Source organism: Pituophis catenifer, unplaced genomic scaffold (genome assembly GCF_029215685.1).
Source record: "Pituophis catenifer annectens isolate HBS135680 unplaced genomic scaffold, rPitCat1.0.hap2 SCAF_1, whole genome shotgun sequence".
In the NCBI taxonomy this organism is placed as follows: Eukaryota; Metazoa; Chordata; class Lepidosauria; order Squamata; family Colubridae; genus Pituophis; species Pituophis catenifer.
This window is the reverse complement of record NW_027256881.1, coordinates 27,762,050-27,781,401: the sequence shown is the minus strand read 5'-3', so window position 1 is coordinate 27,781,401 and position 19,352 is coordinate 27,762,050. Positions and strand designations below refer to the sequence as shown.

Below are 19,352 nucleotides of genomic sequence, written 5' to 3'. Positions count from 1 at the left end.
CTGTAGCTCCCATCATGAATCTTCCCAATCCTATCTAAATTAGCTCATGTGATCAGGTAAGAGGAATGTTTGCAAACTGCTGTTCACATATAAATGTTCCACCATAGAAGTGAAGCACTGGAGTAACTGGTAGATGCACTTGATTATTCATGATGTTGGAAGAGTTTGAATTAAATGAACTTTGGAAGAATCCTGTTTTGTTCAAACTGTTATTTCTTTTTGAATTAGTTTGATTGAAAGCACACTCTTTCTAAAAAGAAGGTTCCAGATCAAGAAAGAAGCAGTCATCATTTGGGAGATACAATCTCAACTAATTCATAACAGTAAGATAATAGAGATGTCTATGGAGATTCTCAGTCATCCAGATCATGGTTGTCACAAGGGTGCTTGATGGTTTCTTCAGCCTGATATTCTTGTTATAATGGGTTGGATGAAATGGTAGGATTTGTTCTCCAATACATATAGAAATCATATGAATGGGAAGACCAGTAATAAACACTCTCAAATTTGCTTTAAGATCTGTATTTTATTTGAGTTTGTTACTAACATTTTACAAGACTAAGGAATATTAATAGAAAAAAAGGACATACCACTCAGTGCAAATGCATAAAGTATTTTTTTTTAATGTTCAAACTCTCATGGATGATTTTCCTAAAATGGGCATGCCTGAAATTGCAGACTTCATAATTTACACTGCTTTTTTTTTTTTTGGTGGGGGGGTGACTTCTTTGATCAGAGACAAGACATATCCATGTTTATTTCTGACTGGAGACCCTTTATGAACTTTTTGCATGAAATAGGGAAAAATGAATTTATAATTTATGGGTTGGATGATTAGACAGGATAGATTCTAGAAAGAAGAGAGACATATTGTAACCATAAAGTAAGAGGCAATTATATAATTGTACTTATAACTATTGTAAAGAAGATTGGAAGCTACTTCTTTGTTTCTCCTTTCTATCATTTCTCTTTTAGTTCTTTTTTCTTTCTTGCACTTTTAGTTTAAAATCTTTAGAGAGAGAGATGATAGATATAAAAAAACATTTGAGAGGAGAAAAGCTGGAAGGCACAAGAAACAAGTATATGCAAATGAGGCAGAAGGTGCATAATTGTGTAAGTCTTTAAATGAGATATTTTCATGCATAGCAGAGGGGAATAGATTATACTAGCTTTGTAATTTACCTTTTGTAAATAAAAATGTAAATTTCGTCCACAGAATTCCAGAAAAGCAAGTAAATCTTTCTTTTCCCTTCCTTTTTGCCTCCCTTTCTTTAAAATATCCATAAACTTTACTTTTTGATATTACAGCCTATTTCTAAAATTTACCTAATTATTTCTTAATAGCTTTGTAGAGAACTTTAATATTTTCTGTGTAAATTCTGTGTAGAGAACTTTAATATTTTCAGGAAACTTGCCCTTAAGTCAAAACATCAATAAGTGTAAAAAGGGGAGGAGAGGGCGGAAAGGAGTGTGAACATTATGTCTGTTTATAGTCCAAACAAATGACTCTTTATTCTTGACTTTGAAGCTGAAGCCACCAATTTCCAAAGCCGGCATGCATTTCTGTAGAATCCAGAAGTCTTGCTTTCTCTACGGTTGAGTTGATTACCGCCTTCTGTGGCTATAAGGACTAGAGAGAGAGAGAGAAAAAAAAAGCTTAATTAAAATAAAGTATTTTTCTTTATTAATTAACTTTAAAGATAGCTATTCTCTCCACTGTCTATTTGCTTTACCATTGTAGTAGTTAATAGAAAGGTAGTCACAGAAGCAGGCTTGTTTTCTGTTTCTCTTAAAAAAAACCCAAATGAATAGAAAGGTTTGGAAGAACATATGTGCAATATAATAAATGGTAAAAGCAAGAGGCATACACTTGAGGAGGAAGGTGATTTAGCTGACCTTCAAACTTTCTTCTTTGAATGATAATAATTTAATCTGATCTGAAATGCTAATCAAGAGAAGGATTTCAATAAGAAGCCAAATCAGATATAAGCTACATTCTACACAAAGGAATTCCTTGGGGCAATTTATCTCCTTGAAGTTTTGGAATCATGTGATTTGGAAGTTTCTAAAGTAAAATTTCCATAATTTTGCTTTAATAGTGCAATACCGGTAGAGAAAACAAAGAATTGCTTGCCTTTTATTTGAATGGAACCTTACTTAATTTAATTTGTGGTTCCTACACAACAGTAGTTGAAATTATGCTTCCATATTTGCACTTTTCTAAATTTTTAAATGTATTGTTTTTCAAAGCATACATTAGGGGGAAATGCTTATAGATATGAATACTAGTAGAAGTTATTTATTTATTTATAATATTTATTTGCCCCTCATCTCAAATCCAACGATTATGGGCAATGTGCAAATTTGAATTTTCTTAAAGGGAATTGTTTACAAAACTTCACCAGATTAGGCAAAACTGCACTCAAAAATGCAAGTATTAGAATATTTCAAAGGAAATGTTCAAGAATTCTTTTTAAAAAGTCATGTGGAAATAGAACAAAATCAATACATTCCTACAAAACACAAAAATTAAACTGAGATATAGTTATATAACTAATCCATTTATTTAGTGCTCTTCCTGTCAAGAAAGAATATTAAGTATCAGAGTTTTCTTTTCAAAAAATTAACATTTTTTAAATAGAGGTAGTCTTCGACTTATGACCACTATTGAGCCCAAAATTAATGTTACTAAGGGACACACTTGTTAAGAGAATTTTGCCCCATTTTACAACCTTTCTTGCTACAGTTGTTAAGTGAATCACTGCAGTGGCTAAGTTAGTAACACAGTTGTTAAGTGACTCTGGCTTCCCATTGACTTTGCTTGTTAGAAGGTCATGAAAGGTGATCACATGACCCTGGGACATTGCAACCATCAGAAAGATGAGTCAGTTGCCAAGCATCCGAATTTTGATCATGTGACCATGGGTTGCTGCAATGGTTGTAAGTGTAAAAAATGGTCATAAGTCATTTTTTTCAGTGCCATTGTAATTTTGAAAGGCCACTAAATGAACTATTGTAAGTCACAGACTACCTATAGTAGTTATAAAATAGTAAACAGAAATATTTTGAACAACCAGAGCTACAGTGAATCCCTGCAAGTAGAAGTTGATTTTAATTTGGACTGTGACTTGGGCCAGGCACTTTCTCTCTCAGCCGAACCCACCTTACAAGGTTGTAGTTATGAGGAATATAGGAGGAGGAAGACATGTTGAATATGTTTGGTGCCTTGAGTTATTTGTAGAAACAATAAGGCAGGAAACAAATAAATTAAATTAAATTAAATTAAATTAAATTAAATTAAATTAAATTAAATTAAATTAAATTAAATTAAATTAAATTAAATTAAATTAAATTAAATTAAATTAAATTAAATTAAATTAAATTAAATTAAATTAAATTATTAATAAAGAATGAATGAATGAAAGAAATGCATACAAAAGAACCAATGGCAGGTGGACAGATTTCTAAGAAATCTTATTAAGGTACAGGATAACAAATCATCATGAACACTTAAGTCAGTGAGACTTATTTCTGAGGAGATATTTTCAAGTATTTCCTTATTTCACACACACACACACACACACACACACACACACACACACACACACACACCTTCCATCCATTACCTGAAGAACAGAGTGATAGGAAAAATAAGATAAAACAATTCAAAGGACAGAAGTCACATTTTGTCTGTAGATGCAGAGTCCTGAACTCAAGAGTGGAAAGCCAGATCTTCTAAAGTCAAGCAATGTTGGCATCAACTTGGACTCTGTGCAAAGGCCACAAGAGAAAAGGTCCCATCTTGTGGCATACATAAAACGTATCTATTAACAGTCAAAACTCCTGGATTTACTTGGTCCTTTTCATAATGGATAAATATAATGACTTTTGACTTACGATTTACAGCAAAGCAGGTCTCCCCACTGACATGTCCCACCAGTATGTATAGTGTGCCCAGGGCAGTAGAACTTTTTACAGAATCCATGGTGACTTCTCCTGCATTCCAAGGTATCAGGGGCAGGCTGAGAACTTCCTATCACAATCAACAAAACAAAACAAAACAATGAGTTTATATTGGAGGCTTCCCTACTCAAGTTTTGTTTGGAGAACTTACAGAGGGGAAGCTAAGATGAGGGGACATTGAGGGTCTACTGGTCTAGGTAACCTGGCCTTAGATTTCCTGTTGTCACTGAGATACTTCAAACTACCATTTCTCAGGGTGCTGTGCATCAATCCTATTGCTTTTTCAGGTTCCTGTCCAGCTGGAGGGATGCAAAGCTCCCTGACTGAACAATAAATTTTGTAGCTTAATTTCCCTTTTTAAAGTGATGGGCATCATCAAAGGCAAATCAGTCTTCTGAAGCTTTTTAAAAGCCACAAGCTTCAGATTTCTTGAAATTAGGCTTTCTGGCAGGCTCCCGGCTTTCCTAACCTTTGTAAATTGTTCAAGTATTTCATGAGGATAACCCAAGTAATCTGGGCACAGTATTACCTGCAGTTTATGACAACAGTGAAGCCAATATACTGATTAGCATGCCACTCAAAAGTGAAAAAAGAATAGCATGATTAGAAATAAGTAAAGCACTTTGCTGCTATCTGATGGTAGTCCTATTAATTTTGATTTATTTATTACAATAAATAATTAATATAATTATAAACATTTTTTTAAAAAAATGAGGTGAGTCTCTTAAAAGGTTACTAAATAATTCTAATTATTAATTAGTGAAAAGCTTACAATAATCTATGGTGAGTGGGTAAGATGTTATACTGGTCCATGAAGCAGCTGAATATTTAGTTTAATATTTTCATTTGCTAATTTTATTTTCACTTTCAAGAGAACCAAGAATTCTATAGTTCTATTGGTTTCTTCTTTCTCCTTGATGTATCCCCTTCCTTTATCTTCTCATTCATTTCAAATATTACATTTGCCTTACCTCCAGAAGTTGTGGGTGCTCGGTATTGGAAGTTTTTAAGAAGAGAATGGACAACCATTTGTCTGAAATGATATAGGGCAAGGCCTGGGGGCTGGATCCAGCCTGCAGGGTGCTTAGATCTGGCTGGTGGGGTCACCCTGGAAACAGCAAAGGACAGGCCTGTGGTGCCTCTGGCAGTGAAACGGAGCTCGGGAGGGCTGCGCGTGGCCCTCCTGAGCTCCATTTTTGCTGGATGCTGTTGCAGCTGAAAACGGAGCTCAGGAGCCCGTTTCTTCTGGCAGAGCACTCAAGCCACCACAGATGCCTCTGACACAAGTGACATCGAGCTAGCCACGCCTACCGTGGCCATGCCCAATCCAGCCCCCCCCCAAGGTCAAACACAACCCTGATGTGGCCCTCAATGAAATCAAGTTTGACACCCCTGATATAGGGTCTCCTGCCTGTCAGGGGGTTAGAGTAAAAGATTTTCAAGATTTCTTCTAACTTTGTTATCCTGTTATTTAATTTTGAAGCAAAAGTTAATTATACTGCTTGTTACATTAATATTCAAAACTGTGATAGAATATCCACATATCTACTCTATAGTAATTATTCTAAGGCATCTATATGACAGAATATTAAGAATCTCAATGTATTATATAAATATTGTTATATTGAAATAATATACTGTAGTAAAATGGAGAAAATGGCCATTTTAGATAGCCTGTATGGGTAGATTTAATAATATGTTGAAAGCTGAACTATTTTTTTATTAATACTTTATGAATATACCTCTATTTTCTTCAAAGCTATTCATTTCATTATTATTTTGTAATATTTTTATATTTGCAATATTATATTTTTATTGTACTTTATCATATCTTTTAGCTGTTATTCTTTATCAATAAAATATTTATATTCTTTTTAAAAATTGACTGTCTGTTCTAGGACAAAGATCTCATGTCTTCCTGTGTAAAGAGTTGTGCATATTAATTCTACTTTATAAATGCTATTTATTAAAATCCATACATTAAAAATGTGAGAGTTGCTCTATTTGCAGTATTTAATTTAATGTAAATATTTTAATTTTTATCTCTCTTAATTTTCCCCGTCTCTTACCTGGAATAATTTGACTGAAGAACAAGAGAGCAGCAAACAAAAGGAAAAGCGTCTTCATGGTTGAAGGCTGATGTTCTCCAGATGTGTTACACTCTAAGCTGCTTGAAGTTCTTTAGGAGAAGAAGAGGGTCTGTCTATATAAGATTTTCAGAGCACTATGACATCATGAAAGTTGAGAAAAACCTTAATCATTAATATATTTTGGGAAACCCAGTTTATTCCATTTCTAAATGCAAGGGCGGTATTGCAAAATGTCCCTTGGTAAGGGACACTGATGTAATGCACCAATTCCTCTTGACCATGGAGTACAGCCAGGCAAATGAGGTAACGTTCACCAGATACAGAAGGCCACTTTTGCAAAATGGTTGTGAAGCCAGAGAAAGGTCACGCAATCTCAACTATGCTAGCCTTGAATCAAATTGAGACAGAAGTTGTCATTATTAAGCTGGAGAATTTGGGGGATTTTTCCATTATTACTTCACATCCATTTGGGTGCTGCATATTGTTAATGATTTGCAAATGGCATTTATACTGCATAATGATGTCACAGACTGTAGGAGTATAATCTGATGACCCAGAACTGATTGCAGCCACAGAAAGTCTTGAATACTTTTTACTGCTGTGGAACTACTGGGAATGAAGCAACTAAATTATAGCATTGTTCCCTTTTTTTTACTGAAGGTAAATTTAATCAAATTTAATTTGATTTATATGCCGCCCTTCTCCGGAGACTCAGGGCGGCTTACAATGCGTTAAGCAATAGCCTTCATACTTTTGTATATTTTACAAAGTCAGTTTATTGCCCCCACAAACTGGGTCCTCAATTTACCTACCTTAGAAAGGATGGAAGGCTGAGTCAACCTTGAGCCTGGTGAGATTCAAACTTACTAATTGCAGACAGCTGGAGTTAAATTACAATGCATTAGTCTGCATTGTTCTTGACAGAGGAGCCTAGCCAGTGACTTTGGCAAGAACCATACAAAGTATAATCTTGGCTTATAAAATGAGACAGAATTGCAGACAGAGTTGATCATATTCTGAATTCTCACATCACGTTATTCTCTTGTACAGAATGAGCAAGCTGCATTCACTCAGGCGGGCAGGTTAAGGCAGCCAAGACCCCTCCCAAGTTTTACCAACTACCAAAAAGCTTATTGAGAAAGTAGGGAGGAAGAGATTATCTCTGCAGCTCTGCTTTGTTGATAAAACATATCTGATAGTAGGTGTAAGAGAGAGATAGCCCCTAACCCAAATAATTGTTTATGACTTCTAGCCTCACGTAGAAGGAGGGGGAAAGGAAATGAGGCTTATCAGGGCAAGTCTAGTGGGAGACTTCCTTTAGTTGATTGAAACTTTTATGCTGAGATTAAGGAGTGGGTGAACAGATACTTGGGAGATTAAGAGAGATGTGAGAGAGACCAGAAAAATGGAGTAGGTGGAGAGGTGCCCTCTCTATAGGCAGAGCGGGCAGCCTTAGAGAAGCACCCAGACGCTAAGAAAGACTCAGGAGACAAATATGGAGAAAGACAACACCCAGATAGTGGCAGTCAATATTTCCACTTTAATGGATCAGTAAAAGCCTGGATCTGGTAAGGGCACGAAGAAAGTTAGCATTCACCTTCCTCCTAGAAGAATGAAATATTTTAGGAAATATTAAAAAGGCAGAATATTATAATTCCCTGGATGAGAAAAGGAGATACATGTTTTAAAGACAAAGCAGCTGCCTGCAGCTCCTTGCCCCCCCCCCCCACACACACTTCAGCTCCAGGGTGATGGGATTAAGACATGGCCTTCAGGACATGATAGGATTAGTCTTCTACCCATCTAATAGCAGGGCTCACTGCATTGCGAAATCACCTAGGGACATTGTATTAACCAGGAAGATTCAACCAAGCCTGGGACACAGACAGCCTACAAAGTTAGCTAAGACCACTTCCCCCTGGGAGTCTGACAGCCAATGGGATGCATTTCTCGTATAGGAACAGGAAACTCTAAGGCAGGGCCTAAGAGAGGGTATAAATATATCCCTCTCTCCACTCCATGTGCTAAATTGCCCAGGACCTCAAACTATGTGTTCACCATTAAAACCATCCTTCCAAGAACTCTCCATGTTTCCAGTGTCTTTCTCCCCACTTGGAACTAAACCCAGATGGACATTTCTTCCAACAGCCATAAACTCGGTTTCTGTGCAAAAAGAGGGTTGCAAATCTTCACATGGCAATATTTATCATGATATCCATTACAACACAGAGTGATAAACTATAAAGCATATAGACAATTTAAAAATGATTGAACAACATCTCTGACCTTTGGCCTTTATTGTTGTTGTTGTTAGAGAGGTTTTTTATTAGGAAGGCCACCTAAAGTAAAAAAAAAAAAAAAGCCCTAAAATCTATTCTCAACTCCAGATCACCTAGACCTGGAAGTCATGCAGGAAAGGCATTGAGAGGGGCTGACCTACAAATATCTTGACTTCTTCTCTTCCCCTGCAGAGCCATGCTTACCCCAGAATATTCCAAAGGAGATATTGTCCCCATATACCAGAAGAGGTGTTGAGCAATACCGCAATGTTTCTCTTATACACAGTGTAGCTGACTCACCCAATATGGGAATCCATAATACGGCTTCTGAATTTGGTTTTGGTTTTGCATATTCTATGAGTTAGCTAATATGGTTATTCAAGAAACTCTGGTTAAACAAAGCATGATTAATAACTCGTGGCTATAACTCTGACCTCCATTAGGATGAACCATTCCATCTCAGTCTTCTTGGTTGAGAAACGTCTTGAATAAGTATATCTATTGCAATATGTTATTTTTCCAAATGTATTTTGCAAGTACCTTTTTCCCTCATCCTGTTTTCCTATTTTATTATCGCTAAATTGTACTTGGTCGCTAGAAGAATATTTTCAAAGTCAACTTTTAGAGATGAGTCAGTTCAAACTCAATGTTCCATAGCTCCTGTTCCCTGTCCACCCCCACAAAAAGGGAGTTGATGTGTTTTCTATCAGCTCTTTGATGCCAAACCCCAGAAGAAGGCATGGAGTGTAAATTGCATTTCCCAATAGCATTTTTAAAAATATGGTTGCTTATTTTTTAATCTCTGAGGCTACAGTCTACCCAATTTCTGTTCTGCCCTATAAAGACTAATGAATTCTCCATATCCAAAAGTTATATAAGCACAGACCATTCCTCTTCCTCCTTTCCTATCCAACTTCATTTACTGATTAACTAATCCAGAGAGACAAGCCCAGTAGCAAAGACATCTTTCCAACTTTGATCGAGTCGAGGAAAGAAAATCTTCTACTAACATCTTTTTCCTTTCCTAATTGAATCAAGGCAAGGACTTCCTACCCTGTCTTTGATTGGATTGAATCAAAGCAAAGCTTAATAACATTGTATGCAATACCATCCACCTAAAAGACAAACAACAACAAGAAACATAGAAAATGTGTATGGAGATTCTCAATCATCCAGGTCATGGTTGTCCCAAAGTTGCTTTTCTCAAAGGCAACTGGAATTTCTTAGTTAACCTTTCTTGGTTTGAGAAATAGCACTAATCAAAAGTATTCTTTGTAATCTCTTTGAAACTATCTACTTCATTGGGAAAACACTTCTTATCACTATGTCTGACAAATTCCTGGGAAAGAGCCATTCAACACAAATCCCATGAAATGGATAACCAAACTTGCTATGTGTAGAAACTAACTATTTACGATAACAATATTCCACTTTTTCTGAAATTTGGAATCCAACAATTTTTTGTATAATAAATAACCTGCTTTCTTTCTCAGTATTGAACTCCGTACTTCTTCCTCCATGATAGCCATGAAATATGAACACACATAGATTAGATCACAATGTGCATTGATTTATGGACATATAAATGTACACTGAAAAGGCAGCCAAAACTGTGAAATGTGGGGAAAAGGGCCCATAGAATAAAATAACAGAGTTGGAAGACCTTGGAGGTCTTCTAGTCCAACCCCCTGCTTAGTCAGGAAACCCTACACCACTTCAGACAAATGGTTATCCAATATCTTCTTAAAAACTTCCAGTGTTGGAGCAATCACAACTTCTGGAGGCAAGTTGTTCAACTGATTAATTGTTCTGTCAGAACATGATAATGCCTGTCAAAATTCTCAACCTTTTAAACCCAAGTCAAGATAAATTGTTAGATAATTGTTGAATCTAGCATTTTGGTATTTTTCCCCCTTCTTTCACATTATGTGTATGAAAAAAATGTGTTTGATTTTATACAAGAAGAAATTAATTGGGTGAAATCTTACTCACCTGCACCAGTCTAGCAAAGCTGTACTTCAGATGACCAATATTGGGGAACAAAATATTAAAATTTGTTTGTATCATCCTGACTTCACAGTAGCTATAAATATTCTATCACAGCCAGTGATGGAGCCATAATTCCAGGAGGCAAGTTATTCCATTGATCAATTGTTCTTTGTCAGAAAATTTCTCCACCTTCTAGGTTGAATTTCTCTTTAACAAGCTTCTACCCATTATCTCAAAACTGTTTTTTTCAAGAGGCAGCTTGACTTTCTGGGTTTTTTTCTCTTTGAAGACATTTCACTTCTTATCCAAGAAGCTTCTTCAGCTCTGACAATCGCGCTGATGTAAATGTAAATGAAGACAATGCTGCATGTATAACAATGGCGACAGGAGATCACATTAGGAATACGAGCCTGGTGGCGCAGCAGACTAAAGCCTGTTATTAACATTCAGCTGCCTGCAATTAATGTAAGTTCGAATCTCACCAGGCTCAAGGTTGACTCAGCCTTCCATCCTTTCTAAGGTAGGTAAAATGAGGACCCAGTTTGTGGGGGCAATAAGCTGACTTTGTATAAATATACAAAAGTATGAAGGCTATTGCTTAATTTATTGTAAGCCGCCCTGAGTCTCCGGAGAAGGGCGGCATATAAATCAATTTAAAAAAAAAAAGAATAGAAGTAAACATGTAGACATTGTAGAAATATTGAGTAGAAATAAACATGTAGAAATACTGTAACATTAGAGAAGCTATAAAGGAGAAACTGATTTGTTAAAGGTTTCGGATTATCAGCTGTACAGCTTTAAATGGGAGGACTGTCAGGGTATGTAGATTTAATAGCTGTAAGCTGATGGAAGGTTGTAAGTGGAAGCAACCGAAGGCTGATGCAATGGGAATGAGGCAGCAGGGTTACTGCCACTTTAAGAAGCTGGGTAAGAAGTTGTCTATATATGGGAAGCCATTAGAGGGTGTTTCCCTTCTCCTCATGTTCTCTCTCATCATGTACCTCATTGCTCTCCTTGTGTCAGTAGCTGTTTGATAAGATATTTACCACGTATAAATCTGTATATATTTAGCTGTAGATAAAGCCGCTTTTAATTATCTAAAGGCTCTGTGTGCTGTGTGCTGTGTTTCGCTCCTGGGTTTGTCTCATAATACTAGTCATGCTGCCTAAACTCTGACATATTTATTGTTTCCTGATTGCTTATTTGTACCCTATGACTATCATTAAGTGTTGCACCTTATGATTCTTGACGAATGTATCTTCTCTTTTTATGTACACTGAGAGCATATGCACCAAAGACAAATTCCTTGTGTGTCCAATCACACTTGGCCAATAAAGAATTCTATTCTATTCTATTCTATTCTATTCTATTCTATTCTATTCTATTCTATTCTATTCTATTCTATTCTATTCTATTCTATTCTATTCTATTCTATTCTTTATTAGGCTACACTTATGCCTGGCTCCTTCAATAATCCATCATATAATTTAACCTCCAGACCCCTTATCATCTTTGTTGGTCTACTCTGCACACTTTCTAGGTCCTCAATATCCTTTTGGTATTGTGGTGACCAGAACTGTACACAGTATTCCAAGCGTGCTCCCCACCCCACCCCCAGAGCATATGAGTAAGTAGTTGACTGAGATGAATGAGATCGCTAGATTTTTTAATCTTTCTGCCTCTGAAAGGAAGCACTGGCTTGAATACACTTGAAACACTGAAGAATAGAAAGGAAGTCTGAAAAATGTTCAGATATTGCTGGCATGATATAATAGGAATCAGGAATTCCTTCTCTATTAGAAAAGAGAAGCATGGCAGGAGGTGAAATAGCAGAGAAGGTTTATGATGTCTATGCATTTAACCATCTCTCCAAAAATATATGGAGTGACCTTTCAAATATTTAATTGCAGTGTGTTTTGTGTTTGAAGGCCTCACCATACTCAGACTCATTACCAAAATGCAAACATAAGGTCTAATATACAGCAAAAATAAAACATATACTGTATGTATTCTTGTGTTTTTTTGAGTTAATTTGATTGTATCTGCTTGCAGTGCTCAGTCCTGATGCAAAAAAGGATGATGGCTTCATTCTGTTGATGAATTACAACCTGAGTGATTTTGTCATAGAAGAGCAAGTATCCTTGCTCTTCTAAATCCATGAACATGAAATTCATGAAATTCATGAACATATATAGTTCACAAGCGCTCAGTGCCCTGGATAGATCAAAAAGATTTATTTTTGAAAGGGAGGGCTGTGCAATGAATCCTCAACCCACTTCAGACTGTCAGATGTAAATGCCTTATTCTCTAATATGTAAATAATGTATATATGGAACATCAGGGGTTAACTTATTCTTTGGACTTTAATGTATTCATAATTTACCACTCCCATTCCTGGCTCCACCCCTTGTATATATAAGGAGCCATCCTCCCCATTTTCCTTGCTTCTATCTTGAATATTCAGCGAATATAGAATGCCTATTATGATTAAAGAGAAATATATTTAAATCTCTAACTTCTATTATCTTTATTGAGTCTGATCCTGAAAATATTGCAACAAGCTGGTAGCAGAGGATGGTTAATTGACTCAATAAGTAATTAAAAATGTCCAAGAAAGATAGGCCCAACACCAGGGCCTACAGCAAAGAAATAGAAACTGATCAAGAGATGATCAACGAATCCACTAATGCGATTTCGAGAGAATCCGAAGAATACACCACTGAAGAAGAAGAACTGATGAGTGAAAATAACGACCAGGAAGAAATTGAGATAGAAAATAACGAACTCAGGTCAGAGATATTAAAGATACTAAAAAGCCAAAAGAATGATGAAAGCCTCATCGCGGACCTCCAGGAGATGCTGAGGAACAGCGGAGCAGCGAGAGAGAAAAACGTCATTAAAGAAAAACCCAAAGATCAAAAAACTGTGAGTGAAATGACTACTGAGAAAATAGTTGTAAAAAAGAAAAGATGTGACCTCGCGCGAAATTTTGAATGGCAGCCATCTTGGTTTCAACGAACTTCAAAAGAGAGTGAAGCAGAGCCAATCAAAACGCTCAGTTCAAAATTTCTGGCGCGAAAAACGCTATCAGACGAAGAAAGTGAAAAAGAAGTCTCAAACTCTTCAGATGAACCAAAATCAGAAAGTGAAGACGATTTAACAAAGTCTCAAGTAAAATCAGCAATAAAAACGCTTTTTGCTGCTTTTGGGCCAAGATTGAAAATTTCCAAGACATCAACGAAGAAGCAAGAAATCAAACCGACAACTCAAGACCTGCACGCTCCCATCCTGACTTCGAAAACGACGACACCCGAGCCCAGAGAGCCATGCCGATTCCGTCCTACACCGCAGACAGAATCGAGTGCCAGCGCACACAAGAGAAAGAGAAGAACCGTCGCCATCACCAAAGCCCCAAAAACCGAGCCAGAGACCGACTCATCTGAAGAGGAGCGGATCGAGAGAGCTGGAATGGAGAGAACCTTCCACAACGGCGCCAAAGAAGAAATGAGCAACGCGCATGTGCAAAACTACGTAGACGGCCCCGAAAGACTTGAACTGGCCAGAGAACCGCGCAGACTCGTTACAAGCATCCCAATGCCGTTCTGTAATTTCCTGCACTTGAGAGACCACGGACTGCCTCAGGTTGTAAGTAATGGACAAAATAATGTGGGGAATTTACCCAGTGACTTCCCAAAACTTAGAGTTGATGGCATTAATTTACAAGAGTGGTACCAACAGCTTCAGGTTATTTTCATGAAAGAAAATTTACTATTCTTTATAACTAGTCCTCCAAGAAGACCTTGGACTTTAAAAATAGATTGTTTACATCATAGAGCATTTTTCATAATAATTTCTAGCGTGTCTCCTGCAATGTATCATAGCATCAAACCAAACCTAACTGTATCAGAAATAATTCAATGCATGTTTAATCTATTTCACAGCGATAGCGTAGCCACAACCACAAGAATGTCTAAGGATTTCTTTTCTTCTAGAGTGAAACCAGGGGTTTCTATAAGTGAGCATTTGATAAATCTAAACAAAATAAGAGCTGAGCTGCAATTGAGGGGGGAAGTGATTTCAGATCAAACAATGAAAAGTGTTATTATCAATTCACTTGATCCATCATGGGATAGCTTTATGTCACACTTAGATACCATTAATTTGGGATATTTATCAATAGAAAGTCTATCTAACAAATTGATAGCAGAAGACAATTCAAGAAAAAATCGTTCCAGTAACCAAACAGAACACAAATCTTTTAGGAAAGTAGTCTTTCAAGATAAATATAATGAGGCCTTTAGATGCCACAATTGTGGATCCAGGGAACACAGTAGAAGAGACTGTCCCAAAGTCCCAAGGGAGAGACATAGGCCAGAATATAGGAGCAAATACAATTACAGACAATCTTCCACAGATAGACACAAATATAGAAGTCCACCAAATTACAGAGAAAGTAGAGGGGGTAGAGAAAATTCAAAAGAGAGAAAATCTGGGTCACTAAATGGGCTAAATAAACAAGACAGCACCAAAACACAACAAGATGAGAACAATAATTGGCTTATTGATTCTGGTGCAACAAATCACACCACTAACAACAAAAGTATATTATCTTCATTTACTGAAGATAAGTTTGTGATAAAGGTAGCTAATCAAGAAAAGGTTCAAGTATTAGGCAGAGGAAATGTGACCTTGCCTGGTTTAGGGAAAATAGAGGGGGTATTATTAATCCCAGAAATACCTCACAACATACTGAGTGCTATAAAACTAAGCAGAGAATCTGACATCAATATAGTTTTCTCAAAGGGGAAAGCAACCATAGAAAAGAACAAAACAAATGTAGGTACTGTGATGATAAAAGGGGGTCTACCCTATCTGATAACCAAAGAAAGATGGTTACATAACATTGATTCAAATATGGAAGATTGTATTGAAGCAGATGATGAAAATGTCAGTAACAGTGACAATGATGAATGTAAAATAACTCATGATAACAAAAATACACACAATGAGAAGAAACCAAAAATAGGTAAACCAATTCATGATGAGTGTGCTCACATCTTACATAGGAAGTTAGGACATGCAAGCTTTCCCGTAGTACAAAAAATGACTGAACACGCAGAAGGTGTCAAAATAAAAAATTGTGAAAATTATTTGGAATGCTCAGTATGTAAATCCACCAAACTAAAAACCAGTCCCAGACCAAAAAAATCTAACAGATCAACTAACAATATTTTTGATTTGGTACATATGGACTTAGTTGGTCCATTAACTCCATCAATTACCTATAGAAAACGTTACTTCCTAACAATAGTGGATGATTACAGTCGCTATGGTTTTGTTTACACATTAAAGCACAAGGATGAAACCTTTCAGAAATTTAAGGAATTCTACAAACGCATAGAAACACAGCATAATATCAGAATAAAACAAATTATGACAGATAGGGGATGTGAATTCATGTCTAAAGAATTCTCCCAATGGTTAAAGGATAGAGGGATGCTACATTTCACGTCCAATCCATTTTCTGCATTTCAAAATGGGATTGCAGAGAGAAAGAATTCCACACTACAAACCATGATTAGATGCACATTAGAGGATGCTGGTTTAGGCAAACAATTTTGGTCAGAAGCCTTACATTATTCAAATTACACTCAAAATAGAACATGGTCCAGTATTGTGAATAAGACACCATATGAGGTGATGTACAATAGAAAACCCAAATTAGCACACATGCACATATTTGGAGTTACTGCAGACGTACACATACCTAAACAATTGAGGAGAAAGGGAGAAAACGTATCCAGGAGATTAAGATTCATGGGATACGAAACTGGAACCAAAGGGTACAGATTCATTGATAATAATAACAAATTTATAGTATCCAGAACAGCTGTGTTCCATGAGCAGGCCAATTGGTCTAAATTGCACCTTAATGAAATATTTCCTAATAAAAGCAAAGATAATATATCTTGCGAGGAAGGAACAACAGAAAATCAAAATATTAACAAAAGTAAGAACAAAACCAAAACTTGGACAAATAGTCAGCATAAAATAAAGACAGACACATTAACAAAAAAGGAAGCCAGATATTTGCATGACAACCATAGCAAACCTGAAAGAAATATTAGAAACAATAGAAACCAAATACCAAATAAATACAAAGATTACATAATGCATATGGATGGAGAACAAATAACACCTAATACATATGAGGAAGTATTGAAACTTCCCCGTGAAGAAAGAGAAAAATGGGAACTAGCTATGGAAAAAGAGATGGAAAGTTTACAAGGATTAAATGTATTCACACCTGCGATCGCACCTAAGGATAAAACAATTATAGGTACCAGGTGGATTTATAAAATTAAGAATTTAGAAGGAGGTAATACCTTATACAAGGCCAGACTAGTTGCACAAGGTTATGCACAAAAATATCCAGAAGACTATACTGACACTTATTCACCAACAGTGAGAACAGAGAGTGTCAAAACAGCTCTTGTAGTAGCATCTGCACTCAATCTGGACGTGTTTCAATATGACATACAGACTGCATACTTACACGCAAAATTAGATAAGGAAATATATGTAAGAGCACCACACAGTCAATACACTAATAAGAACGAAATTTGGTTATTAAATAAGAGTCTGTACGGATTGAAGCAATCTGGCAAAAGATGGTACGATTGTTTGGTAAAAGTACTTAAGACCATGGATTTCAACGCCACCACTGCTGATAACTGTTTCTTTGTAAAAAAGAGTAATGATCATATTGAATTTGTATTAATTTATGTGGATGATATTTTATATATTGGAAAGCATAAAGAGAGCAGGGAAATCTTTGTAAATAAGTTAAACGAACATTTCTCATTGAAATCACTAGGTAGAGTGAATAAATACCTTGGTGTACAAATTAACAAAACTAAAAGGGGATTCAAACTTACTCAGAAAGATAAAATCATTGAACTCCTAAACAAATGTAACTTAAATAATGCCAAAACATGTGACACACCTATGCAAACTGATTTTCTTAGAAACACTGATGAATCTTCCCCTGAGTTTAAAGACAACACATTTTACAGATCAGTTATAGGTTCACTCCTTTATATATCTAATTGGACTAGGCCAGATATTGCATTACCTCTCAATTTATTGTCAAGATATGTTAGCAAACCAACCTTGTATCATTGGGAAGCTGTCAAAAGAATTTTAAGATATCTGAAAAGTACATTAGATTTTTGTTTAATATTGGAACCAAATAATGACAAAGAACCAAAAATTACTTGTTATGCTGATGCAGATTGGGCTGGTGATACATCATGCAGAAAGAGTACCTCTGGTTATGTTTTTCTATTGAACGATTGTCCAGTTTACTGGTATACTGGTAAACAAGAACTGGTAGCCACTTCTACCACAGAAGCGGAATATGTTTGCTTGTCTAAAGCTGCAAATAACCTTGTATGGTTCAATGATTTGATCACAGATGTTTGGAAGAAACCTACTTTACCATTTATTATGCATGAAGACAATAAAGCGGCCATTGAAATATCTAGATCCGATGCAATTGGACAAAGGTCCAGGCATATTGATATAAAATTTAAGCACGTGAGACAACTATCTCAAGACGGATTCATCAAAGCAATACATTGTGATACTTCTGAACAATTAGCTGATATATTAACAAAACCCTTACCTTCTAAACAACACAAATATTTAACTTCTAAATTATATGTATTATATTGTCCTGAATCTGAATGTAACTGGTGTTGTATAACGAACCGGCATTTAGAGGGGGATTTGTCAGATGTAAATGCCTTATTCTCTAATATGTAAATAATGTATATATGGAACATCAGGGGTTAACTTATTCTTTGGACTTTAATGTATTCATAATTTACCACTCCCATTCCTGGCTCCACCCCTTGTATATATAAGGAGCCATCCTCCCCATTTTCCTTGCTTCTATCTTGAATATTCAGCGAATATAGAATGCCTATTATGATTAAAGAGAAATATATTTAAATCTCTAACTTCTATTATCTTTATTGAGTCTGATCCTGAAAATATTGCAACACAGACAATCAGATCTTCAGCTTTAAAAGTCCTTGAGTCACTCTGGAGGTCGAGGTCCTGAATCTTTCCAGTTCTACTTAATGAATCAGAAGAAAACAGGACAATACCTTCTTCCCATCTGTAATTTGAAAAAATAATAATAAACCCATGACCACATTTGTTTTTGCTGTTCATTAGAATGGAATGGAATTGCAAATTGTTAGAAACTATTGCAATGCTTTATCATCCTTTATGTTAACAAACATCCTCACTCACATTTTAGTTGAATACAAAGAAGGCCTTGTCTTAATGAGGGATGACCCTTTGTGAATAGATAAATTGACTGTCAGGATTTAAAGTTGAGGAAAAGTATAAGGGATTAATGTAAACATAAAGCATATTCTTTAAGGCAGCAAGGCAGACAAGTCAGAATGCTACTTAAATTTCTTAGAATGGGATCTGAGGATAATAAAGTGATCATGCACCTTAATTATGGATTCCAATTGATTCCTCCCTTCACAGGACTCTGTGACTGTTGATTCTTAGGGCCCATTTTATGTCAATGGGCCCTGGTCCTTGATTCAGCAAATTTGGAAAGCCTTGACATTGCCAAGATCAAAGGCAACTTAGCCCAATTCCTTCTTTAAATACATACACTGTGTATGAGATTGTCAAGAAATGTTGCAATGCCTCATTTAGAAAATCACAGAAAGTACTGTGTGGTTGTAGCACTTTCTTTCCTTCACAAGGCAACATCTTGCCTTCCAGACCTTCTTTTTCTGAGAAGACAGTGATCCCATGCACAATGTTCCCATTGTATATGCACTCCATATACTTTTACTTCATTCAAAAATCATTACCTCTTATCAGCTGCTAGAGGAAAAGTCTTCCTTATAATTCCTACTCCCCCACCTCGTGGCAAACAAGCAGAAGTGTGCCTCCTGTACATGGAAGAAAAATAAGACACTTCCTGAAAATAAGCCCT

At 36.1% G+C, this 19,352-nt stretch overlaps 1 long non-coding RNA gene across 1 annotated transcript; it reads right to left on the bottom strand.

Annotated features, from left to right (window-relative positions):
- Positions 1-506: 506 nt before the first annotated feature.
- On the bottom strand, positions 507-6,134 carry LOC139308595 (uncharacterized). The gene is made up of 3 exons (XR_011599729.1): positions 6,033-6,134; positions 3,898-4,033; positions 507-1,630 (listed from the first exon to the last, which is right to left on the bottom strand). It is a non-coding gene; the product is annotated as an uncharacterized lncRNA (long non-coding RNA).
- Positions 6,135-19,352: the final 13,218 nt, after the last annotated feature.